The sequence below is a fragment of the Helicoverpa zea genome, chromosome 26 (assembly GCF_022581195.2).
Source record: "Helicoverpa zea isolate HzStark_Cry1AcR chromosome 26, ilHelZeax1.1, whole genome shotgun sequence".
NCBI classification, from domain to species: Eukaryota; Metazoa; Arthropoda; class Insecta; order Lepidoptera; family Noctuidae; genus Helicoverpa; species Helicoverpa zea.
The window spans coordinates 7002156-7011333 of NC_061477.1; the positions used below are offsets into that span (position 1 = coordinate 7002156).

The 9178-nt window shown below is 34.9% G+C and overlaps 1 protein-coding gene across 1 annotated transcript in view; it reads right to left on the minus strand.

Moving 5' to 3' along the window:
* Positions 1–8824, minus strand: part of LOC124642954 (nephrin) — a 110399-nt gene extending 101575 nt beyond the window's left edge. Inside the window, exon 1 of the mRNA XM_047181755.1 lies at positions 8672–8824. The gene's annotated coding sequence lies outside the window, so the exon portion shown is untranslated. The remainder of the gene's footprint in view (positions 1–8671) is intronic.
* Between the last annotated feature and the right edge of the window lie 354 nt (positions 8825–9178).

The following is a 9178-nucleotide window of genomic DNA, read 5'->3' on the forward strand; positions in this document are numbered from 1 at the left end:
ACGTAATGCGCGCGAATTTGTCGAAACGCCGCCATTTTGTATTTTGTGCAGAATAAAGCACTGTGTTACGTTAATGTTCTGTGTGTCGAAGCGAGTATTAGTTGCTCATTGGGTGTGCGAATTTACATTGAAGGCTTTTGAAAGCATTTTCAACGTTACTGTTGATGTTTTTTTTTTTGTGGTAAATATTTACTGTGTTGGAGACGAAAGAAAATTTAGATATACATAGATATATATTATATCTGTATGACTTTATATCATACCTACCTAAGTCAAATTGCAAAACTTAAGTCACATTAGTATGTCATCGAGGTAAATAAAATCTTATTCATAAAATGTTCTTTTAATTTTCATCACAAAAGCAAATGCACAAAATTCTTACAACTTAGAATTCACATTTTAGTCCTATTATTAAAGAAAGGACGATTAAATACCAACGAAGGAAAAAGTCTGCGTCAAAAATATAATCCACCTCTACTTGATTATACGCCCTTGTACAATCCAGACTCCCGGATCACTGCCAAAAATAATTAATTCCCAATAAATCCTATCACTACTGGCTCGAATCTCGAAAGCCAATTAAATCTCTCCGTTTTAAATCTGTCAAACCAGCTTCTGTGCGGTTGTAATGAAAATTTTCGGGCCAAGTTATCGAAAGTCAACGACGTGTATTGGACGGATCCGCATCGACAGTATTAATTAGTGAGAATCTTTGGGCGAAATTTTCAAGCATATTATTGAACGTTTTGAGCTTTCAAGCGCTCTTTATTGAGTATTCCGTTTTGCAGTAGTTCGCGTATTTTATTAATTGTAGTGCTGGGTAGTTTTTAGCGGAATTTGCATGAATAATGAAGTTTGAAATACTATAAGCAGTTTTAAGGATTTAATCAAGCATAACATCGTTAGCTTCAGCTAAAAGTAAATCTTTTTAAACCGGTTCTTCTATCTATCCATTTTTCTTTTAACCACCTCTTACCACTAATAAATCTATTTTCAGATAGCTACATTCAACGTCTAAAACGTAATTTCATTCCCCAAACGTTTGAAATTGTGTCTTGTCATTTTTGTCAGCGATATAAGTATTAATAAGTCTCAATGAGCCTTCATCTGCCATAAGCTCGCTATTGGGGCGACCACAAAAACTCCGGCCTCCAATAAATAGATGGTTTGAAAACCGCAAAACGCTTACGAATGTCCTGGTAGTCAGTTCATGGTATAAGCGATAGCGCGTTATATTAAAAATATCAAATAGAATTAGCATGATCTATGATTACAAGATGCAACTATTAAATAATTAAAACCTAACAAATGTGGAGACAAAGACGAATTAAGAATTTTATTGGGTGCATCCGGCCTATAATGGTTATACCTATTACACAAGATTCTTCTTTCGTTTATATCCCATTACTGTTTCGTGTTTTGAATGGGAATACATCGTATTTTATATGAAATATTTCCAGTAACATTTCTTTCTTAATCAATGAATAGTTTTTAAATCCTAATTTTCTAACCGCTATATTTTGTAACTTAGACAGCAAGTTAAAGAAACGAACCTTCAGCATCGACCCTTTGATGGTTTCTATATCTGTGTTATTGCTGCCATTATCTACAATATCTATATACTTTCCCATTGATACATTATAACAGTACGAATTGCTTTCGACATTATATAAAATGAAATATTAGTTTTCCTGAGAATTCCCTCTAAGGTTATATGGTACTTGTTTCACCAGTTTTGTGTCACATGTGCTCGAAAAATCGATTTCTCAGGAAACGTTAATATTATCTTCAGAACTACATTCTATTGTTTTATTTACCGTTGTATCAGGCCTCTGTCACTCGACGTACTTGCGCGCGATAAATGCCTACCGCTCGCTGGGTTACCGGTAGCCCCACGCGGCTCAGGGCTTTCAACAGTCACACGCGCCGCGCGCGCTCCAATATTATTATTTTTATTTCGTGGCATGTTATGCTGTTGGTTTTTATTAGGTTTTTTAAGCTACCTCACAAACTGATGGATTATTTTGAGTTGTGTTGGTTTATATGCGACTATTGTAAGATTTAGAAACATTTTATATGTATGAACTTATCTAGTAATTCTATTTTTTTTTTTATAAATTAATACTTATCTACTTTATGATTTTAACAACAAAGATCATTAGGTACTATTTTACTTTAGATACCTACTTAGTTATATGAACTGTATTGTGAGTTTTGTAGCGGTTAGTGTGTAGCAAAGGGTGTGCAAGGCTTTTGGGACTTAGAAATTTTTTCATAAAAAATGAAAATTTCTGAAAATGTCTAGTTTTTCATTTCTATCGTATAGAATACTTAAAAATAAGACGAAAACCATCTGGGCACCTTTTGCCTAGGACCAAGGAGCCCCGCGTAACGGGGCTCCGTCGACTCCGTCGACGAAGTCCCAAAAGCCTTGCACACCCTTTGCTACACTCCAACCTTTGTAGCTCAAAACACATCTCGAGTGTGTCGCTACGCAGAAACCAATTTTAGGTATGTATCAACACTCGACGGAGTTGTACCATATGGGGTATGGCACTTGTGCTCGAAAAATAGTTGGAAACCGCCTTTGATTTTGACGAAAGCTTTACTTAAGTACTTACCTATGCTTACGTATCAGGTAATATTTAGTAATATGTACCCATACTCCATTTTAGTAGGCAATACAATAGTTAACTAAAGAAAAATATCCTTGATATTACTTTTTATTTAAAAACTCAGTTTTAAAAAAGGCTATCTTAAAATAAGCGTAACTTTGTTTTCCTACTTAAATATTAATAAATTGTAAGAAGCAACCCTAAGCACGGCCACGGCACGGTTGCGGTCACTGAACTGTGCGCTATCGCATTGGAATAACAATCAAGCGCTCGAGCTTTTAACGTTCATTTTATAACGCAGCTATGAATTTGTAGGTAGTTGGGAAACTTGTAGGTGCTTATAACAGTAGATATGGACTTTTTTGTATGGAGTGATTTATCTGTTACGTAGTAACTATTATATAATCTGTGGTTGTATCAAGAATTCGAATTCAAAAGAAGGCAGGATTTCATTTCAATGATATTTACTTTGTCAACCATATTGCAATTATAATTGTTTACATCAAAATCAATATTTTTACTTTCGAAAAAAACCGCTGTCTCTAGGTAAAATTTCCTTCCCTATCATTATAATAATATCGGATTCCATTTCTCGAGTTTCATCAAAACATTCCTTAGTTATTTCTTTATGCTTCTCTACTATATTTATTTCACTTTCCTCAATAGATTTAGCCATGGCTTCCGAGTAATATAACCTTCGGATAGTCACATTATCCTTGTCAAAAACCACCAATTCTTTATGTAAACATGCTTCCTTAGAGACGTATAAAAGCTATAATTTACGATTTATTTCCTTGTCGGTTAAGAATGTCAATAAGGTAATTGCCAATATGTATTATACTTAGACATCGAATTATATCTACGGCATAGCAACCAAGGATAGCTAGGTATATTATCGAACTTTTTATAAACCTACTGCAGGGCACAGGGCACAGGCCTCTTCTCACGCAGAGAAGGAATGAACGTTTATCACCACGCTTGCTCAAGGTTGAATAGCAATTTCAGACTTCAAGAAGTCCCGTGTTTCTCAACTATGTTTTCCTTCATCATAAGTTACTCATTAAAGTTACAGACAAGTACGCCTAGAAAGTAATTATAATTTTTAAAAGTTACGTCTGTAATTGCCTTTAATGATTCACCATTGATATTAGTTACTATTTTAATAAAAACTATTGAACTCACTAAGTCTGTCAAATACTTTACTCTAGATTAATTTCTGAAGTAATTCACATAGATCAAAACGGCTCACAATTGGTTCGCCATACGAGTATATTATCCTGGTTCCATGATTGCTAATCCTACTCCCATTTGTAAGGATTAATATGCCATTGTGTAAAAGAAGAAAGAAAGATAGGAAATGTGCGTTTATCACAAAATACATACAATGCCTTCTGAAATCATTTTTACTTTTTTGGTATCAGTACATTGGATATTCATTATATCCTACTTATATTATAAATGTGAAAGTTTGTGAGAATGTATGGATGTATGTTTGTTATTCAATCACGCAAAAACGGCTGGACCGATTTGATTGAAATTTGGTATGTGGCAACCTATAATTAAGTCTACACTTAGCATAAGATTGAAAATTTCGTAATAACACTCATTGTAACTAGTGTAAGATTTGTTGGTTGTCCTAAATAAATAAATAAATAAATAAATAGACAGGTGATACCCTGGATTAACACATAGGCTACTTTTTATCTCCACACCACGCGGGCGAAGCCGCTGGCGGAAGCTAGTAAAGCAAATAAATTTGTTAAATGGGTGATATTGGTACAGACTATAAAATTAGGTATATGAAAACTAATTAAATGACAAATTCTGTGATATATTTTCATCTTCTAAGAGTTATTGAAAATAATTTATTTTCAACAGAAACCGATTCAAATAATATACTTTCAGAATAATTGCAATATTATTACATTATATATGAATCTCAGAATTATATTGAAATTTATTCGTTAATATGTTTTCGAATATAATTATGTTATCATGATATTTATTTTTGTCGCTGCAATATTTTGATTTTGTACGTGTATATTTTACACAATATAATAACAATAGATTTTTTTGATAAACAATGAAATAATTTGATTAAAGATCACCCGAAATAATATTTTAATTTTACAATCTACTCACAAACAGTCCATTCTTCTAAAAGCTTACACGTTCCTAATTCAATTAAAAACACATCCAAGAATTATAATTTTAAACTTCCTTATACAAAAATAGGAAACAAAATTTTCCAAATACCGTCACACACAAACATACCTATAATTATATACCTCCTGGAAGCCCCAAAAATCTTCAATCGAAACTTCAAAAAGCAAATAGGGAATCAAATTAAAAACTTCAACGATCCCCAACGTCAGATAAACGGATGCTGGAAGGAAATTCAAATTTTTTCCCCGTTTTCCCCAAATACTTCGTAATATGGAACGATCTAGGGTCACGTCAATGTCACATGCGGTTATTGCGCGCGGAGCTACCCGAATTATAGTGTTGCTGGATGTGATTTGATCATTTTTTAATTTTTTCTTGAGGTTTTTTTGAGATGTGCTGAAGAAAAGTACTAAGATGTTCTGATAAAGTCTACTACCGTGAATAGATGTATAAATTAAAAAAAACCTGTAGGTAGTGTTAAGGTAGACCTATAAATATTTGTCTCACTGTGATTGATGTGCATACCTTTTTTTTTAACGACGTCAAAAAACATGAAATGACCCCTTTGCTGTAATTTATTTACACAGCCTTCTTACATAATACCTAATCTTGGAAAGTTATTGTGAATAAGTTGTTGGTGTGCCTTAAATAAAATAAATATCTATTGTATATATAGCTTAACTATGGCTTAAGAAAACACATTTGTATATTCTACACTATATAGGATGTAAAAGTTATCTGGAAGCGGTTAAACAGTGGGAAATAACTAGTTTAGTAACAGACCTGAACTAGGTTGCAACATACTGCACCTAACTATCATTTTCCTGTGAATTTGAAACCGAGTGGGAACTGTGTCACGCAAATTAGCTGAATTTCAACCAATTAAAATGGAAAATAATACTTTCTGAACTCTATGAACAAAAACTACTACACAAAATGCGGAAACGAAAAATGACACAGGTTCAAAAAAAATATCAAGAATTATTAAATCACCGAAATACGCGTTTTTTTTAAGGATCAAACGGAAACCACTTTTAAACTGAAGAATAATATTTCAATACAAGGCAACGGCAAAAAAATATTATTATTATTCTCTAATTGTTCAAAATACTTTGATTAATTTCTGCACTACTCACGCTCGAACACCTAATTCCATTGACATATCCAGTTACTCCACAAAACCAAATATCTAGTGATGCAGCTAACAAATATCGACATCTAATATTTTATGCCGCGAAACTCGCAGTCGTATAGTGACGGCTATCGATATCCACTTTTTTCATTAATATTTGTCACCGAACTTAGGCTTCACGTCAGTTCATTTTATTTTGTTTAATATGCGAAAAATTTGAGCAAGATTGCTGTATGGTGGGCTGATTTCGTTTTTGTAGAAAGAAAATGGATGGCTGTGTGTGTCAATCTTCTTTAAAATAATTGTTTCGTGTCAGTGAGTCTGAGTGGGTATTATTATTGGTATTTTTTTGTGTGTTTTCCTGTTTACTTGGTAAACAAAGTAATCATTTTTAATATTCAAACACATTTTTATAAGAATGTTAAAGGAATACGCAATCAACTGAAAAGCTTCATAAAATCTCATCGTTCTAGTCTAAATCAACAAAGATCGATAAACAGCCTTTTTTTTTTTTGTTGTCGCTGGGCTAAAAATGCTATTACGCATCCCCTTCCCGTCGGGGGACGGGAGAGTGGTATGTGAGACTCCCCGGTAAAGACGTTCCCGGTATACCCACTAAAAAGGCCCAGCGGCACTCCGACCTCGCCTGAGTGGAGGGGGTCTGGGAATCTATGGCATCCAGTCCCCCACCGGCGATTGCCCGCCTTACGGCAGGCCCCTCATGCCTCCCCCCAGTGGGGAGGGGGTCCCTATGATGGCCGGAGCACAAGGGGCGGTCCTTGTGGTGCAGGCGGTGGCACCCCCGTGCATCGATAAACAGCCTCATCGTAAAACGGAGACAACTATCGATATGGCTCACATCACTAGCCATCGAAGCTCGTTAATAGCACAGTGCAATTGTTTACTAATTGAAATCAAAAACTTGTTTAATTAATGACCGTACAGACGTAGCGATGAGCCAATTAGTGTTGGGCCACCCAATTATCGAGTAGCGTGCCTAATTAAATATACTAATATTTAATTAGTGATGTTTGAGGGTAGTTTTAAGCGAATGTGGAGAAAATTGTACCAAAAACGGATATCAGGATTTATTTTTAGTATTACATTATGTTGGTCCTTTTCTCAATTTTCTGGTCTTTTTGTACGAATGTTTGGTGTCGGAATTCGTCTTAGACACGACCATGACATGTGTAGTCGTAACTCACAGAAAAAGTCATTTATAAATAGAAATAGAGAGAAAACACTAAAGGCCACTAAAGTTACTTGCTCAAGCAATAGTCGCTAATTGAAAATCTCTGTACCTTTCAACCATAAAACTTTTGGCAAACAAACAAGTAGAAAAAAAATGGAGGCCATTATTCGGACCGGTAACTTTAAGTACTGACATTCCTTGGAAAACTAGATGTAGCTATAAAAATATACACACACCTGTGTATACACTGATCATCTGCCTAGCCATTTCCTAAACTACGTTGGGCTCCCAAGTCTTAACCAGATGCAGTTGAGTACCAGTTCTGCATAGACCTCCTCAACCCAGTTACCCGGGCAACCCAATACCCCTTGGTAAGTCTGTTCGTCAGACTTTCAGGTTTGTAAATACCCATAACGACTACCAAAGATGTTCAATTGACAGCCGGGAACCACCAATTTAACGTGCTTTCCAAAAAACACCTATGTACGCATGATCACATATTAATTGAAATAAAAAAAACTGATGGCTCGGAAAGCAATATAGTTTTTTTAATCCCCACTGACGGATTGGATTAAGTCCCGATATTTATTTTTCCCTTTGCGAGATGTGTCCGAAGCGAAAGATAGATTATTTCCATATTTATTTTGCACGTTCACTGTGAACGTCAAAAGACTTTTAGTGTCAATATTTTTATACCTCTAGAGTTGTTTGAAGAAAGGTCATCTAAAACCGCTATCGAGGGTACCTAGTTAAGTATTTTTGTTTTTATCTGTACCAATAAAGGTTGTGGGTAAGCTTGTGTGCTCAGTTGATTTACAGTTTTTCAGTATTTATTTAAACTAGGTATGTAACTAAGGTAAGAAAACTAAGGTTCATAAAATATTTGCTGTCTAGTACTTTCTAAAGTTGCTGTATATAAAAATACTATGTATGTACGTTGTATGTGCAGTGAATTTTTTGAAACCCCATATTGTAGACAAGACTTCCTGGGTTACTAAACTAAGTTACCTATCTAACTACTGAAGTAGCATGTTGTAACGTAATAATATTCCCAAAAGCAAAGCTAGAGGTGTGCTGTCGGCATATCGACACCTCTAGTTGGAAAGTGGTCAGTCCCTAGCGATAGAGTTGCGATTCTATGCAGGTATCCCGGTATTTTATCGAGTTTTCGGAACTTCGAAATATTGGAATGCAGAAAAGAATTTTTAAAAAGAAAATAAAAACTTACTTTGCTGTCTTCGTTTTATTTTAGGTGTTACCGAGAATTTGAAATTGGTTTCTAAGGTAAGATGAATAAAGAGGCAATATATTTTGTTTAAAAGAGCGCAACAAAAAAATATAAAAGATGAACTGAGCCCACAACCATGGTTGTTTTGAATAATCAATGGATCGAAAGGTGTGGAGATAAAATGGGGAAGCGTTTACCCAGCAGTAAAACAGTTCCGGATAAGAAAAAAAAAACTTGAGAACCTCCTTTTAGCCGACTAACAGTCTTTCCTTCATAACCACCACATTTAAAATCCCCATCCTCAACAATGTTTCAAACGTACCACTGTTTCAACCTACCTTTATCTCCCTTGAGTTCAACGTTCCCTCGGAACCAGACGATCCTGGCAGCTGGCTTGGCATTCTTCACCAGACACTCGAGGGATACATCCTCTCCCTCTTTCACCTCTAATTTGGAGTTTGAGGGGTGGTTCGTGATCTCCACTGCTTTTGGGGGTGCTGGAAAGAAAGAAAAAATGATTTTAAATAACATGACACTTGTTTTTTCAGGAAGGATTGGGTACATGGTATATTCAAGAGAGTAGGTATCTTACACATATCATAGTGAAAGTCAGAGTCAAAGACAAATGTTTTTATTTCAAATAGGCCTTTGCAGACTCCAATGAAACGGTAGACATGTTAATATGTGTATATATATGTTAGGTACACATTGTGCTAAGCACATTTTTTAAGTATAAATTAATCGTAAGCTGGTTTTGAAACATGGACCTAATCATACACTCTTCATAAAAAAATCCATGCCAAAAAATATTGCCGATTTTCCCGGAAAGTTCCTTTTTCATTCAC